This window comes from Phoca vitulina, unplaced genomic scaffold, assembly GCF_004348235.1.
Source record: "Phoca vitulina isolate PV1807 unplaced genomic scaffold, GSC_HSeal_1.0 scaffold34, whole genome shotgun sequence".
NCBI classification, from domain to species: domain Eukaryota; kingdom Metazoa; phylum Chordata; class Mammalia; order Carnivora; family Phocidae; genus Phoca; species Phoca vitulina.
Genome location: NW_022589737.1, coordinates 4,941,851 through 4,956,794, shown reverse-complemented (window position 1 = coordinate 4,956,794; position 14,944 = coordinate 4,941,851). Strand labels below are relative to the sequence as shown.

The 14,944-nt window shown below is 43.3% G+C and overlaps 1 protein-coding gene across 1 annotated transcript in view; it reads right to left on the bottom strand.

Annotated features, from left to right (window-relative positions):
• Window positions 1–14,944, bottom strand: part of BARX2 (BARX homeobox 2) — a 70,704-nt gene that overhangs the window by 24,721 nt on the left and 31,039 nt on the right. The window lies entirely within an intron of this gene.

Sequence of the window (14,944 nt, the reverse complement as noted above, 5' to 3'; positions counted from 1 at the left end):
AAAAAAGGGGGGCATTTTGATGGGTTAAGTGTGAATGAATTAAAAACACACGGAATAAATTTATTCCAAAATCCACATGAGACTGCCATACTGTTGCGTCTGGAATAAACATCTGGCTAAATAAAAACTTAAGATGGTTCACAAGGTTGAAAAATAAAGGAAGTAGGGAGAACACACTGGGGGGGTGGGATTTAGAAAAACGTAGGAAGTTCGGAAAACGAGCAAAGGACATCGGAGCAACCCTGGCAGGCTGACGGCATGGCGCCATCTTTCCAGATTCTCGATTTTTGCACAGAGACAAGCTCAGTCTTATCACAGTCAGCCTGCAATGTCATCAAAACTGCAGCCGCCCACAGGAACACGGGGCTACACCGAGAGCTCAGTGAAACCAATTAAGCCAGTTGGGGCCGATAAGTTTAGGGACCTTCCCCTCCTGCCTAGAATGTTGAACTACCCAAATGTGGTCACCATCCACCTTCAGCCTTTGCCACTCCCCGGCTCCTTCTGCCAAGGAACATACTGGAGATGGCCCTGTCTGTCTCCTCCCGGCCATTCTGTTTTCTACAGACGCCCACACCTGCTTTCATCCACACCTCATAACCACTCACTGACAGAAAGCTTCCCAGAGCAGCTGTTGCTCAGTACAAAGACTGAATTAATCACTCCTCCCTTCATGTGCCCACAGCATTTTGTTTGTGTCCTTACTCACCCTTAATTCAAACCTTGGAGTAAGAGTTAGTTTGTTTACTCCTCTATTTCTCACAAAATCGCAAACTTCTTTAGGCCAACAGCAGGAAGCGCATCTTCCTAGTGTTGAACTCCTTGTCTTACTTGAGCTGATTTTTACCTGGGACCAGAAGATCAGAGCTGGAGATGCGCTTCTGCCACCTTTGGGCTCTACGGCCTCGGGTCAAACCAGATTCCCAAGCTTCTGTTTTCTCTTCTATAAAGTGGCAATATGATACTTCTCCACAAGCTTGCTGAAGGTTAACATCAGATAATGAGCAGGAAAAGAAATATCTTCCAACAACGAAGAACGATCCCAAAAGAGGCACTGACTTTTTCCAACGCTCAAAAGGAACTCATGTTCCATATTTTGGAGATGCCTCTGTTCATTAGAAGTAACAACACCGCTCTCTTGTGCTAACCTAATCCACCCCTTTGCTTCATATCTTGTGCTTTGCCAGTTCTAGTTAAGGTCTTGGCGTCCCATGGATGCAGACCAGGAGAGTCCTCCCGTTCACTGTCATGGTCATCAGTGAACCTGACCCACAGCTACGCAGCTCTACGCTAACTGCTAGAGACGGGAAGACAATTCCTCATCTCTGACCTCAAGAAGGTAATCAGCTCATTGGGAAAATGAGACATTAAAATTAAAAAGCAAAACAAAACAAAACAGGAAAACAAAGAAGCATGTGGCAATGCTGGGTGCCATAAGAACCCTAGGAATTCAGGACAGATGGCTGGGTTCTAGAGAGTACACGGCCTCGTCGCAAAAAGAGAAGGAGCTGGGTGGTGGGGAGAAGGGAAGGAATGGATGCCAGAGTCACTGTCAACCCAACAGGATCTGGAAAACCACGAGACTGGGGTGGGAGACAGGTGCAGACACATGCAAGGCACAGGGAGACTCAAAGACTCTAGCGGTGCCTGCCGGAACTGTGGCACCCCTGCCATGTGAGAATGTCCTGGTAGAAAAGACAAGGCTTACAGAGGCTTATTTAGTTTGGAGTGACAATCAGATACCCAATCAATGACACCTAACAGGCAGGGACGGTCACAGACTGTCCTGCCCAGAAGCGCTCAGAGATGGGTATGGAGATTGTCCCGAGAACCAGAGTTGAAGGCCTGAAAGTCAAATCCATCTCCCAAAAAGAAACACTTACAAACAACAGAGGATCAAGGACTGGGCCCCGGGGTATGACTTTGTCAAAGGGGCTGGAAAAGGAAAAAGCAGCAACAAGCAAGACACTTGCCGAAGGAGGAAGTAGCACAAGGGGAAGGAGCCGCAGGCTCAATGAAAATGGCCAGAGAATTTCAAGAATGACAAACTTCCAGTAAGTTTACTCACTAGGAAATCTTCTGACTTAAGTTCTGAAACTCCCCCCCTCTACTCCATTCTCTGCTACATCCAGACTGATCTTCATAGTATCGGAATCTCTAGCAGGCAAGCTGGGAAAATGTGCACCACGCCAGGGCACTGGGCAAAGTTTCTAGAAAAAGTCACAGGAGGTTACCTTTCTGGAAGTGGCCCCATGGGTCCATAGGCAAGCTCCTCATTACCCAGAAGGAAAATCATCTGCCAAACTTAGAACCTATCTCATGCCAAAATGTAATTTTCCAAATTCAAGTTCATTTCCTCCTTCTCCCTATGCATTCTAATCCTGGCTTAAATGTATTCTCTCTAGCTTGCCTTTGGTTGCAAAGAATAGAAACAAAGTGGGATAAAAGAGAATAAAATTCAATTTAATTTGACAAATTATGGAATCCCTCCTGTAGACACTGTGCCAAGAACTGGGGATAAAACAGTATGCAAGACAGACCAGGTCCTTGCCCAGCTTATGGTCTGGCCAGATGGCAGACACTTAAGAAAGCAGTCATTCAGGGTGCTATAAAGAGCATTCAGCAAGAGGATTTAACCAAATATAGGTGGTCAGGATGCCCCCAAAAGAATGTCATTTAATGGAGATGTGAAGGATGAGATTAGCTGAGTTCCTAACCAGAGACTAATAGAGAATAAAAAGAAACAGGTAAAAGTATACAAATTTGCCAAATACTAACTGTAAAAAAAAAAAATTTAAGAAAGACAAAAAACACAGGCTGGGAAGGCATTTGGGCCTTACCAGAGAATACCTAAAGAGCTTCTAAGGTGGAAACTGGTTCTACTGAGTAGGGCCAGTGGGAAGAATTCTTTGCTGGAACAAGAAGGCAAGTTGCTAAACTGGAGTGCTCTCAAAGAAACCAGGGTCTGGTAAGGCCACCCAAACATACTCAGGCATCAGAAGATTTCCCTTTGCCGTAACGATCGGCAACGTACAGGCATTTTCATCCAGCTGTCTCCATGTCAGGCAGTCCGTCTTATCGTTTCTGTGGTCGAGTCTCCTCTTCCTGGTAATTCCCTTGTTTTCTGATAAAAGTGCATCCTTAAAGGTTATACAGTGAATGAGGTCAGGGGACACAGAACTACGTGGCAGGAAGGGTTCCAACTTAGGAGAGATGCACCCTATCAAAGAGAGGAGGAAAGAGCATCTCCATATTTGGTGGAAGAATCTTGTTGGATGGAATGGACGAGTTCCTCTCCCTTTCTCTCCTGCTCAAGCCATTAAGATCAAGTGGCAGATAAACAGTAGTCGGAAAATTATACAGCAGAAATATCAATATGTACTCATGCTTGTGTCTTGCTCCTATAGGTAATAAAAGATAAGAGGAATAACAGCAATAAGATTCTGCAAAACAGTGAATGTGTACCATGTGGACCATGGTTACCCAACTGGCCAGTGAGGACCAAAAATGGTTGCTCCCTACAGCAACAAGACCTCCCCCTTCCTGCACTGAGCCAAACCCTGTCTGTTAAGATCCAACTCTACCCTCAACAATACCAACATTAAGCTTACGTAGCCTTCAGTCCATAATGAGATCTTTGTCGGAATCTTCCTCATCCGTACACAAGGGAGTTAGATAGTTTTTAAGGTCCCTTTTTGGTACCGAGATGTAATGATTTTATCAGTAGTTATCACACTCAGAGACAATGTGTCTCTCTTACATTTCTCAATCCAACTGTAGAGTCTTATATTTCTATCTCCCACACTGTACTTCCCATACTATCTCCCACACTGTACTTCCCATACTTTGCAAGAATACCAACTGAATAAATATTAGCTGAATTAAACAAGGGTGCTGAGAACGAGAGTATTAATGCATGCAAGTAAACTTCTCCAGCATAACTGAATCTCCGTGCACAGGAAGTGCAGTGATAAACTGTGTACTCATCTGATATCCCCATAAGTGATCCAGATCGCAACTATTCAAGGCAAAAGACTATCTTTGCATTAAGTCTAACCATTTACAATGAAGACTTTGAGGCTATGTGCTTTACAGCTGATGATACAGTGAATAACAGAACACAGACATTACTTTTTCTAGCCTGGCCTTTGATGTATGAGGCAGATGGTATTTGACAAACTCACACAGAAAGTTGATGTCTGAACTAGGACCAGAGCTCACACCCCTAGAGGTAAGGACAAATGTTCTGTTCATGTCACGTATTGCCTTTCTAGGCAGGAACTACCAAAACACTGAGTAGTGGCTGGCCTCAGACACTTCTTTTCTTCCTTCATATCGTCTATCTTTTTTTTATCACTAACTGACTCAGCAACCTATTGTTAAAAGCACTGTGATTTTAATAATCTGAGAGGACATGGTAAATACTACTTTGGAAGTTTCTGGGCCTTTGCAATTCCCTTTTATCCCCCCAGCTATACTGAAGCATGACCAAGAAATAAAAATTATATAAAGTGTACAACGGGATGATTTGATATAGGTATACATTGTGAAATGATTATCACAATCAACCTAATTAACATACCTATCAGCTCACATAATTGCCTTTTTTGTGTGTGGCAAGAACACACTTGGCAAATTTCAAGTATACGATACATTATTATTAACTATGGTCACCACCTGCTGTGCATTAGGTCTCCAGAACATATCTGTCGCATAAATGGACGTTTGTCCTCTTTGACCAACATCTTCCCATTTTCCCCAACCACCAGCTCTCTGTAACTCTTTTCTTCTCTGTTTCTGGGAGTTTCTAGACTGCACACATAAGTGAGACCATGTAGTATTTCTCTTTCTGTGTCTGGCTTATTTCACTCAGCATAATGTCCTCCAGGTTCATCCATGTCACAAATGAAAGGATTTTTTTCAGGCTGAATAATATTCCATTGTATGTGTACACTACATTTTCTTTATCCACTCACCTGTCAATGGACACTTGGATTGTTTCCATGTCACGGCTACTGTGAATAATGGTGCAATGAGCATAATAGTGCAGAAATCTCTTTGTGAAAGTGATTTTATTTCCTTTGGATGTACACCCAGAAGTGGGACTGCTGGATCCTACGGTAGTCCTATTTTTCATTTCTTTAGGTACCCTCCATACTGTTTTCCACAGTGGCTGTAATCATGTGGCCCATTTTTAAGGAAGCTTGAGTGTTTTAGAGATTAACAGCTAATAATCTGATATGTCACACAAACCAATTTGAAAGACTTCTGCTTAGAAATTTCTCCTAAGTCAGGCAAATACACGTTTAGGAAGAGAGGAGAAATGGAAGGGCAGGCTTCTGATTTATGTATTACAACTTGATGGCCTGCAACATTGACATTGATTTGCTCACTAAAAAAAGATAATAATAATAACTCACCCTGTGTTAAGGGCAGTAGGAAGGGTCAATCTCTCTAAAAGAAGACAGGCTTGGGCGCCTGGGTGGCTCAGTTGGTTAAGCGACTGCCTTCGGCTCAGGTCATGATCCCGGAGTCCCGGGATCGAGTCCCACATCGGGCTCCCTGCTCGGCGGGGAGTCTGCTTCTCCCTCTAACCCTACCCCCTCTTGCGCTCTCTCTCTCTCTCAAATAAATAAATAAAATCTTTAAAAAAAAAAATAAATAAAAGAAGACAGGCTCAATGAGACACTGAATTAGTGTCACGCTTCTCAAATTCTACCCGTATCTGAAGGCAACGGACAGAGGAGACAAAAGAAGGAAAGCTTACCGAGCACGACCATGGGCTAGACTCTGTGCAAACCTACCTCTTAGTCTGAGCAAAGATTTTCAATGACATAGGCACACATCTGAAACCTGAACAGGTATCTATCTGATTCATGGCCATGCTCTTTTAATTATATCACACTACCTTCCAAAATTCTAAAATACAATTTACCAGGGAACTTTCCTTTCTGATATTTCTAGTGTTCTAGGTAATCAATGTACATGCATATACAGTTAAAGCCTTCTGCTTCTTCCAGGGAGTGCTAATGAGTTAAGCACTGGTGTTGGCTAATATTGCCTGAGAAGAGTCAATCCTTATCTCAAGGCTCCCATAATTTTCATGATATGGTGCCCAATTCCCAAAAGAAAAAGGCAGGCAAGGAGATATTTTGGTTTCTTCTTAAATCGCATTAATTTTTTTTCCCAGTAGGAAGCAACATGTTTCAATGTATAAAATTTAGATCTACAGAAATATAGACACCAAAAAAAGTATATTCCCACGTACAGAAAAATCAGTGAAGTTCACAGATTTCTGAAAGATAAAGGAGATCCTATTCAGAGACACTGTGCTTGAAAAAAGATGGCACCATGGTTTTAGCCTAGGCCAGAAAAGAGAACAAACAGTTGTGTTTCCTGGGGAACAGCCTGGGTTGAAACAACATATGACATCCTGAAATCCATCTAACACAGAAATAATGGCCCTATTACCAAGACCAAAGAAGTGAGCCAAGCCATCCGCATGGGCAAAGAACTAAGATTTGTAGCCAGATGCCCAGGTACTTTCTCATTTTCCATGAGCCTTTTCCCCATTGACCATGTGAGAAGTAGAGAGGCATTTTTATAGAACTTGCAACCATTATTCCCAGAGATACGTATCAATATTGCTTTGGGTTTCCCTTAATTACTCAAATAACATTTCCCCCCGCTGGTAACAAGTTAGCAAATGCTGGAGTAAAGTAAGTGGAAAAGCAAATGCTCCCCTTCTTCGTTTGATTCTGGGCTCAGGATTATAGGCTCAAAAATGGTCACTCTATCAACAGAAAAAAAAATAAGGTCAATAAATTGCAGTGTGGAATTGTACCAAGATTTATGTCAAAGGCACAGATTTTTAAAATAAGTGTATGTTTTTAAATTTTAGGATCTCTTTGGCCTCCTAAATAAGATGGATGTCAGAATAAGGTTTTGAAATGTCATCAGAAATGTTAATGTCATGGTCAGCATATTTCACTTTCTAGGTACCATTATCAGCTGAGAGGGGCAATACAAACGTGTGCTATACTTATCATCCGACAGGGACCTCTGGGCTAGCACAGTCTTTCCTAGAATATCTCCCTTCTTACCGTCCACACTACAGAACCCACTTCCCACGCCAAGTAGATCCACCAACACAGACACAACTTGGTTCTGCCACAGGCCCTGGTCCCCCTAACACCTGCAATGTGTATTCCTCAAAAGAGGAGTTTTGACAGGAGCAACTTGTAGGCCCTCAAAGAGAAGAGCTTCAACATGCAATTTGCCCTGCCAGCTTGCACTCGTTTACATTGGGCCATGGCTCTCTTCCAACTGGCCAGACTCCGCAGGCTCTCCATCCAGCTGCCCATCCAGGCCCTTTTGGGCCAGACCCTGCCTTCCCTCTCCCATCACACAGCTGAGAGCATGAGATGGGAGCTACTCCAGGGCCAGTGTCTTCCCTGCCCTGGGGGACGAGGCCGAGAGTGAGTCAGAACACAGCGGTGTTCTCTCTGATCCAGCTGTGTCTACCTTACGACCCCGCAACTCAGTGAAGGACTGGCAGAAGGCAGGAGTGCTACATACAAATAAAACCATTGGATAGACAGACTCCCAGGACACACCGAAAGCCTCCAAAAATAGCCTCAGGCAGCAGCCAAATTATACCAGACCAACATCTCAGTAGAAACCATCCATTCACAGAGGAGAGGATGAACCACTATTGATCTTTTTACATTTTTAGGCCTATAATGGAGTTACCAGAGTCAGGTTCAAGTCGTCACTTTTCTAAGGCAGTAATTAAATACAAACTAGTGGTGACAACTTGTTAACCCACTCACCTACTGATTAAGACTCCTGGCTGGTCACAGTTCAAGGGGGAACTGATCGGTCCCGACATAGCAACTCCAAGTACTATTGATGGACTCTGCAATTTCTGCTTGTTCTTAACTAGCAAGGCTCGATATGTTCCTTAGCTTCACAATTCTTTGCACATTATTCAAAGATAATCAATCAGAAACACTGAGCCAACTCATTTCCCCTAAGCCATCTCTGAGAAAGTTTCTGCAGGAAAAGAATGTCCTGCCAAACGTCTCCATTCCCCGGCACTGCTCCTCCAACTTCTCAACACACTGACATTTGCTAGTCTTTCTTAACCAACATTCCCACCTCCACCCTTAACCACACCCTACTCTCTCCACAACAACCACTGAGCATCACCCATCTGTCAAGGCTGGGTAAACAATCTAGGACCAAGACACTGGCCTGATTCCCAAACACTGAGAAACGAAACAGCAGAATTCACAGGGACACAGTGTGAGGATTTAAAAATAAAAAGCACATTCAGCCTCATCTTCTGTACCAGCCACTGGCCCTGAACGCACCTGCAGACCATGGGAAGGCCCACATAGAGAACAGTGGGCCCATCTAATTCAATGTTTTCCATAAAAGAGACAGATAAAGCAAAGGACAGGAGATTCTTTTTTTTTTTTTTTAAGATTTTATTTATTTATTTGACAGAGAGAGATACAGCAAGAGAGGGAACGCAAGCAGGGGGAGCGGGAGAGGGAGAAGCAGGCTTCCCGTGGAGCAGGAAGCCCGATGCGGGGCTCGATCCCAGGACCCTGGGACCACAACCTGAGCCGAAGGCAGACGCTTAACAACTGAGCCACCCAGGCGCCCCAGGACAGGAGATCCTTAAGAAATCCACATCTCTGAAACAAGATGGGTCTTTCTGGACATGGACTCTGAAAAAGCTAAGAAGGGAGCTAAAAGCCCAGGTGACACCAGACCCCATAATAAGAAGTTTCAAGAAACAGTATCATGGGAGATACAGGGAAATTGGTGGGATGTTAAGCCATCCACTCACTTCAAAAACACCCAGGGTCACTACTTTTCTTCAGGAGGAAGGGTACAAGGGAAAGTTGGGGTAAGAGGAGAGGAGTCTGTTAAACCAAATCTTGATAAATGTCTTACTATATCCTGTGCAATGAAGGATATTCTCATTCCTCAGCTCATGACTCTTTGAATGATTTAGTTCTAAGAAAGAGTCAAAAGGTCCCAGGTCAAAGAAAGAGTCGAAAGGTTAGCTGGCCAACCTTTGGGGCACCTGGGTGGCGCAGTCGGTTAAGTGTCTGCCTTCAGCTCAGGTCACGGTCTCAGGGTCCTCCGCGGGGAGTCTGCTTCTCTCTCTCTCTCTCCTTCTGCTCCTCCCACCATTTGTTCTCTCTAATAAATAAATAAAATCTTAAAAAAAGAAAAAAGAGGTCCCAGGATCCAATGCTCCATGATCTGGGAAATGGTTTGTAAACATCTGGTCTTCCTTGAGGAGAAGAGAGAGGTGCTGAAGGTGATAGTTGATACACTTAATACACGTATTGTAATAAATGGGCTCAGCTGAGCAACGATAATTGCTTATCTGAAATCTCTGGACAGCTGTAGGAAGGAAAGCTTGCTGCGTGGAATGGTTATGTGAAAGCATTTCCCATGATATCCTGCAGGCTTTGCCAAATAAATAAATATATAAATAAGTAGTAGTAGTAGTAATAATAATAATAATAATGAGGTGAAAGGCTTTTCCTGATGCTTCTGGATCTAAAAGGGGAAAAGGGCCATGAGGAGAACAACTGGCCAGCCTAGCCCTACACAACAATGTCATGCAAAACATCAAAATAGTCTGTCTTAGTAGGCAACACTAGCACACTTAAAACTCATCATTGTCATGATTAATACCATCAAAACATTTATTAAGAGCCTAATTATGAGGCCTATCATAGGGTGTGAACTGAGAGCACCAAAACCACTCTTGCTCATAAGGTTTATAATGGGGTTGAGGTGAGGGAAATCATCTAATTTTTAAATTAAGATTGAACATTAAATTATAAATCAAAGTAAAATCAATTAACATTAAACTAACAGTTTTAAATAAAGATATAAATGAATTGTACTACTTACCATGACTTAAAATGAAATACTTAATGCCCTAGAGCCAAAAAGAACAATGAGTCCATTCATTAATTGCTATCTCATTATTTGGGAGCTTTGCTGACAGCTCTATTGTTCACCCTAATTATTTTTGGCCTAAACTCTTTAGCCCTTATGAAAATCATTAGTAATAATGTGTTTGAATTTTTCACACCTAGCTCAGGTAGTATTTTCACATACCTAGCATACTTGCAATTGAGGCATTGGGTCTTTCTTAAGCCAGTGCATGATGATGATCACAACAGAGCTACAAATTGACTCTAATTCATTCCCATCTTCCTACCTCTGGCATTCCTCAGAGGGCTAACATAGGATTTGAAGATACAGGTATCAAGAGAGCATTATGGAGGCCTACGAAAAGGATCTATGGAAGTTTCCCATCCCAGAGCTGGAGATCCAAAAAGGATCTATGGAAGTTTCCCATCCCAGAGCTGGAGATCTCATTCAGCAGAGGAAGGTCTCAGGTCGTTAAAGAACGATCTGTACCTAGTAGCCGTAATTAATGCTCAAGAGAAGACAGCAGGGGAATGAGAAAAGAAGTTCATTGGTGAATTAAAGATTGTACTTTATGTAATTCCTTTGTCTCAGAAGCTCTTCGAGAAGCCATAAAAAGTAGCTTAGTCATTTAGGGCCTAAATTAAATAACAGCCAAAACTGAACTGGATCAAAGGTCATACTATCCTTACAAGCCTAGCACTTATGTAGATAGAGCTTAATTTCAGAAAAATCGCCTCTTGCCTTTCCCTTAATATTCGCTCAAAAAATGTACACTCTTAACTCCAAAATCTCTCTACCTTGCTCATGTAAGGAAATTCAAACTAACATCAAACCGAAATTACCCCTGAGGTATTTATTGTCCAATCCCACGTGCACTGCCATCTCTGGACATAAAGAACAGCCATCCTTCTCTGAAGTGCCCCACACCATTCCCACCCTTTCCCATCCCATTGACTGACTCTGTTTAGGCTTCATGCCGTGACCACTGAGACATCTTTTTAACTGGTGTCCCTGTCTTCAGGCTTGAAGGTTTTCCTGAAAACGACTTTTCATCACTGTACTCCCTGCCCCCCAAAACCTTCAAGGACTCCCCAGTGTCCAGAAGATAAATTCCATGAAATGACAATCAAAACCCCTGACGAATGGAACTGGTCCCCAAGTTAGCTTTCAAATAATCACACAGCTACTCAACCTACGCCGCTACTTAGTCAATGCACAAAAATCCACTTTGCTCCCTCTGGCCTCCCTCCTCGGCTCACGCTCGTCCTACAGATGGTGGTCACAAGCTCAGCTCAAGAGCCAACACCACTTAATCACTTGTGTGACATTGGACACATTTCTTTAGCCTCCCTAAGCCTTGGCTTTCCCACCTGCAGCACAGAGAATGACAGCACACAGCTCCAAAGCACTCCTCGAGAACTTAATCTGTGTACGGTGCTCTGCAGGGTGCCTGGCTAGAAGCCCGTCCTCGTTGTTTGCTTTATAAATTGTAAAATTAAATGAATTCTATGCAACTCTTTAAGGTGACACTCAAAGTCCACCTGCAACTAGAAACTTGTGCCAAATACATCCAAGGCTACCTCTTGGAATTCTTAGTGCGCTTAAATTTCCAGTCAGAACGTAGCAGCAAATAACTCGTTTTCTTCGGGCTTGTTGTTTTTGTTTTCCTCTACCCAAAACAGAAGTTTCTTGTGTGTTAGTCTCCTCTGTGTCTCCTTCAGAACTTTCTTCAGGGCTGGGTGCATAACTGGCACTTAATTAAGAGTACCCCGCTGGATACCAAGCACAAAAATATCTCCCTATTCCAATCTCACCTACACCTATTTTATTAACTACTTCTTCGGCACACCTTACATTATCACTTAAGTTTTCAGCATTAAATTTCAAGCTCCAATCAAGCACCTTAAGAGCAGGAGCCCTATTTTATACCTGATTATCCTCCACAGAGACTCCTTTCCTAGCTGTGTCGATTCCAACTGCAAATTAAAATGACCTTGGGAGCTTTAAAAAAAACCCAAAAAACTAATTCCCAGGCCCCATCCCCAGAGGTTCTGATTTAACTGGCCTGTGGTCAGGCCTGGGGATTCTACGGTGCAGCCAGGGTTGAGAGTAACTCACAACCAAATACAAACTACAAGTCAACAGATTCTTGCTGATTTACTGATCGGCAGGCCTGCTGAACTCTAAGGAAGCCTCCCAGTCTTCCTGTCTCTAAGTTAATCAACTCATTTTCTGTGTTCTTTGCCCTACATGAGCCTCATCCCAATTCCTACTGTTTGATTCCACCCAGCCTGTTAGCCCAAATTTCAGTTACAGAATTTCCATCTAAGCCCAGCTCCCTGAAGATTTAAAGGGCTATTTACTGAGGATAACTTCATTGTGTCCATAATATTCTCATTGATATCCACTTGCTGCCTTTCTTTATAGACTCTCAGCTTAAGATGGAGGGTCACCATAGCACAGCCAGAGAGACCGTGAAATCCGCTGTATTACAGACCTATTTCAAGCCAGTCCAAGAATGTACTTGGAAGGAATCCTGTTACAGTGCAGGCTTGTCTAATATGGCCATTACTCTGGATTCTGGATAGTGTATCAGACTCCCCCTTTGATTAGCTAAGGGCAGCAAAGGACATTGCCCGTCTTTTAGGGTTCATGGTCAACCATATTCAAGTAGTATTCCCATAGAAAACTTCTCTTTTAATGGCGCCTAAATATTTCCTGAGCTCCTGCAGTAGACAAAATAGACAGGGTCTCTCTTCTTGCAAAGTTTACAATCTAGAGAGAGAGAGGGCCTAAATAATAATACAACAAACAAGTAAACAAATATATAATCATAACTCACGATAAGTACTATGAAAGAAAGAAACATGTTGAGTGATGGAGCATAGCGGGGTGTGGTTTGGGGACCGAGGAGATGGAGATCTTTTAGAAGATATCTCAAGGTTAAGAACCAGCCACAGAAAATGTTCCAGACAGTGGAACAGCATAGGCAAAGGACCAGAAATAGAGAAGAGCTTAGTGTGTTCCAGGAACAGCGGAGAAGAGGTCGATGAAGCATAGCAGGAATTTGGACAGCCAGGGAGGGCCAGATCGGGCAGGCTGGAGTGGGCTTTGTTAGGCCTGCTGACCCCAGTGTTCGCAGCTCCCTTCCAAGGCAGGTTGAGGGGCTCAGTCCTTCTTTTATTATCCATTTTCACTACTTTTTTTTTTTTTAAGATTTTATTTATTTATTTGACACAGAGAGAGAGACACAGCGAGAGAGGCAACACAAGCAGGGGGAGTGGGAGAGGGAGAAGCAGGCCTTCCGCCAAGCAGGGAGCCCGATGCGGGGCTCGATCCCAGGACCTGAGCCGAAGGCAGCTGCTGAGCCACCCAGGCACCCCCCTTTTCACTACTTTTATCCAAAATTGGTCTAAAAGCAGAAAGGGTGTGCTTATCAAATCCTATGTCACAAAGAAGTAAAATGTTGCATGACATAACCAGGATTTTTAACGCTTGGAGTGGGCTAAAATCAACAGGGATGACTCCATCCTTCAGTGGCTTTCGGGACAAAACCCAATCTCTTTAGATAGGCGTGCAGAGCCCTGCCCACCTCGAGGCTTCCGCCCTCATCTGGGAGCCTATTGTTCATCCAGTCCTCCAAATACCTTCAGGCCTTTTCACGCCCCTTAGTCTTGCAAAGTTTGCTCTGTCTGCCTGGTTCTCCTTTACCTGGTTAACTGTTAATTGTGTTTTTAGAGGTGACAGAGGTACCAGATCCTCCAGGAATCCTTCTCTGGCCCTCACCCAACACTCTTTCATTTCGAGAGCATTCGATGGCTCTCCTTGGTCGATTGCACAGCATCCTGCATACAATCCTATCAGAGCACTTGTCCCACCATATTGGGAATTTCCATTTATTTGTGTCTTTCCTACAAAACTGAGCTTGATGCCAAAACTACATCATGGTTCAGAACTGCATCTGAGAAACAGTAACTAGTAGGGCCCCAAATATTTATTACTCAAAGTTTACTGAATGAATGAACAAATGAATTAAATAAATACAGCATGGAAACCATCTGACTTCACAGTTGTTTGTGGAGTGCAGATGGGTGAAAAGTGGGATTTGAGTTGATCACAGTTCCAAGAGCACAGCTCTTAGGCTTCACTAATGGAAGTACAAAGCACAGACTGTGGGTAGAGCGTTGGGTCCAATTGTTGAAACCACCCTTTAAATGCAACTTGACTCTCTAGGATAGGGTGATGGAAACAATATCATGTCTGGAATTTCTAGATGAACTAGACTATGAGCTCCTAAAGAGGGGGGAAAGCTGTGTCTTATCATCTTTGTATCCCTAGCAAGTAGCATTATACACAGAGTATGGGCTCTGTGTAGGCCCACTGCATATATTAAGTGAAGGTGGAGGGAGTTTAGTCCAATGTGACTTAGCAGGAGTATAAGACGCTGCCTTTGAATATTTGCGGGGCCTTCACTTGGACAATGAGATTTCTAATGTGTGGCTCCAGAGTATGAAATGAAGACTCTGAGTAGCTGGCTTTACCTTCATGAACACCAACAAAGGAATGGGCTGCCTACTCGAGCAGCATAGTGCCTCCCTCCCCACCGGACGTGCAAGCAGAGACTAGGACAACCTGTGGATTCTGAGGAGGAAGTGCCCTCCGGCACATGGGAGGTTAACCAAGTGGTCTCTCTGGTCCCATCCAACGGGCTTTAGGACTTGGGAGACTCTACACTTGAACATGAGAAAGGTATGTCTCCTTCAAATATCCTTTTAGTAGACCACTGTCAGTGTTTCTCATTAGATACCCACTCAGTGCTTCCTTGGTTTTTCTCCACAGTGTGGATTCTAGAAAACAACAGAAAATCACAGCTGCTTTTTTTTAAAAACTGATTTTTAAAGTTTGTTTTTTTTTAACCAAACACGTATTTTATTTTATTTTTTTATTGAAGTGTAGTTGACATACGATTTTG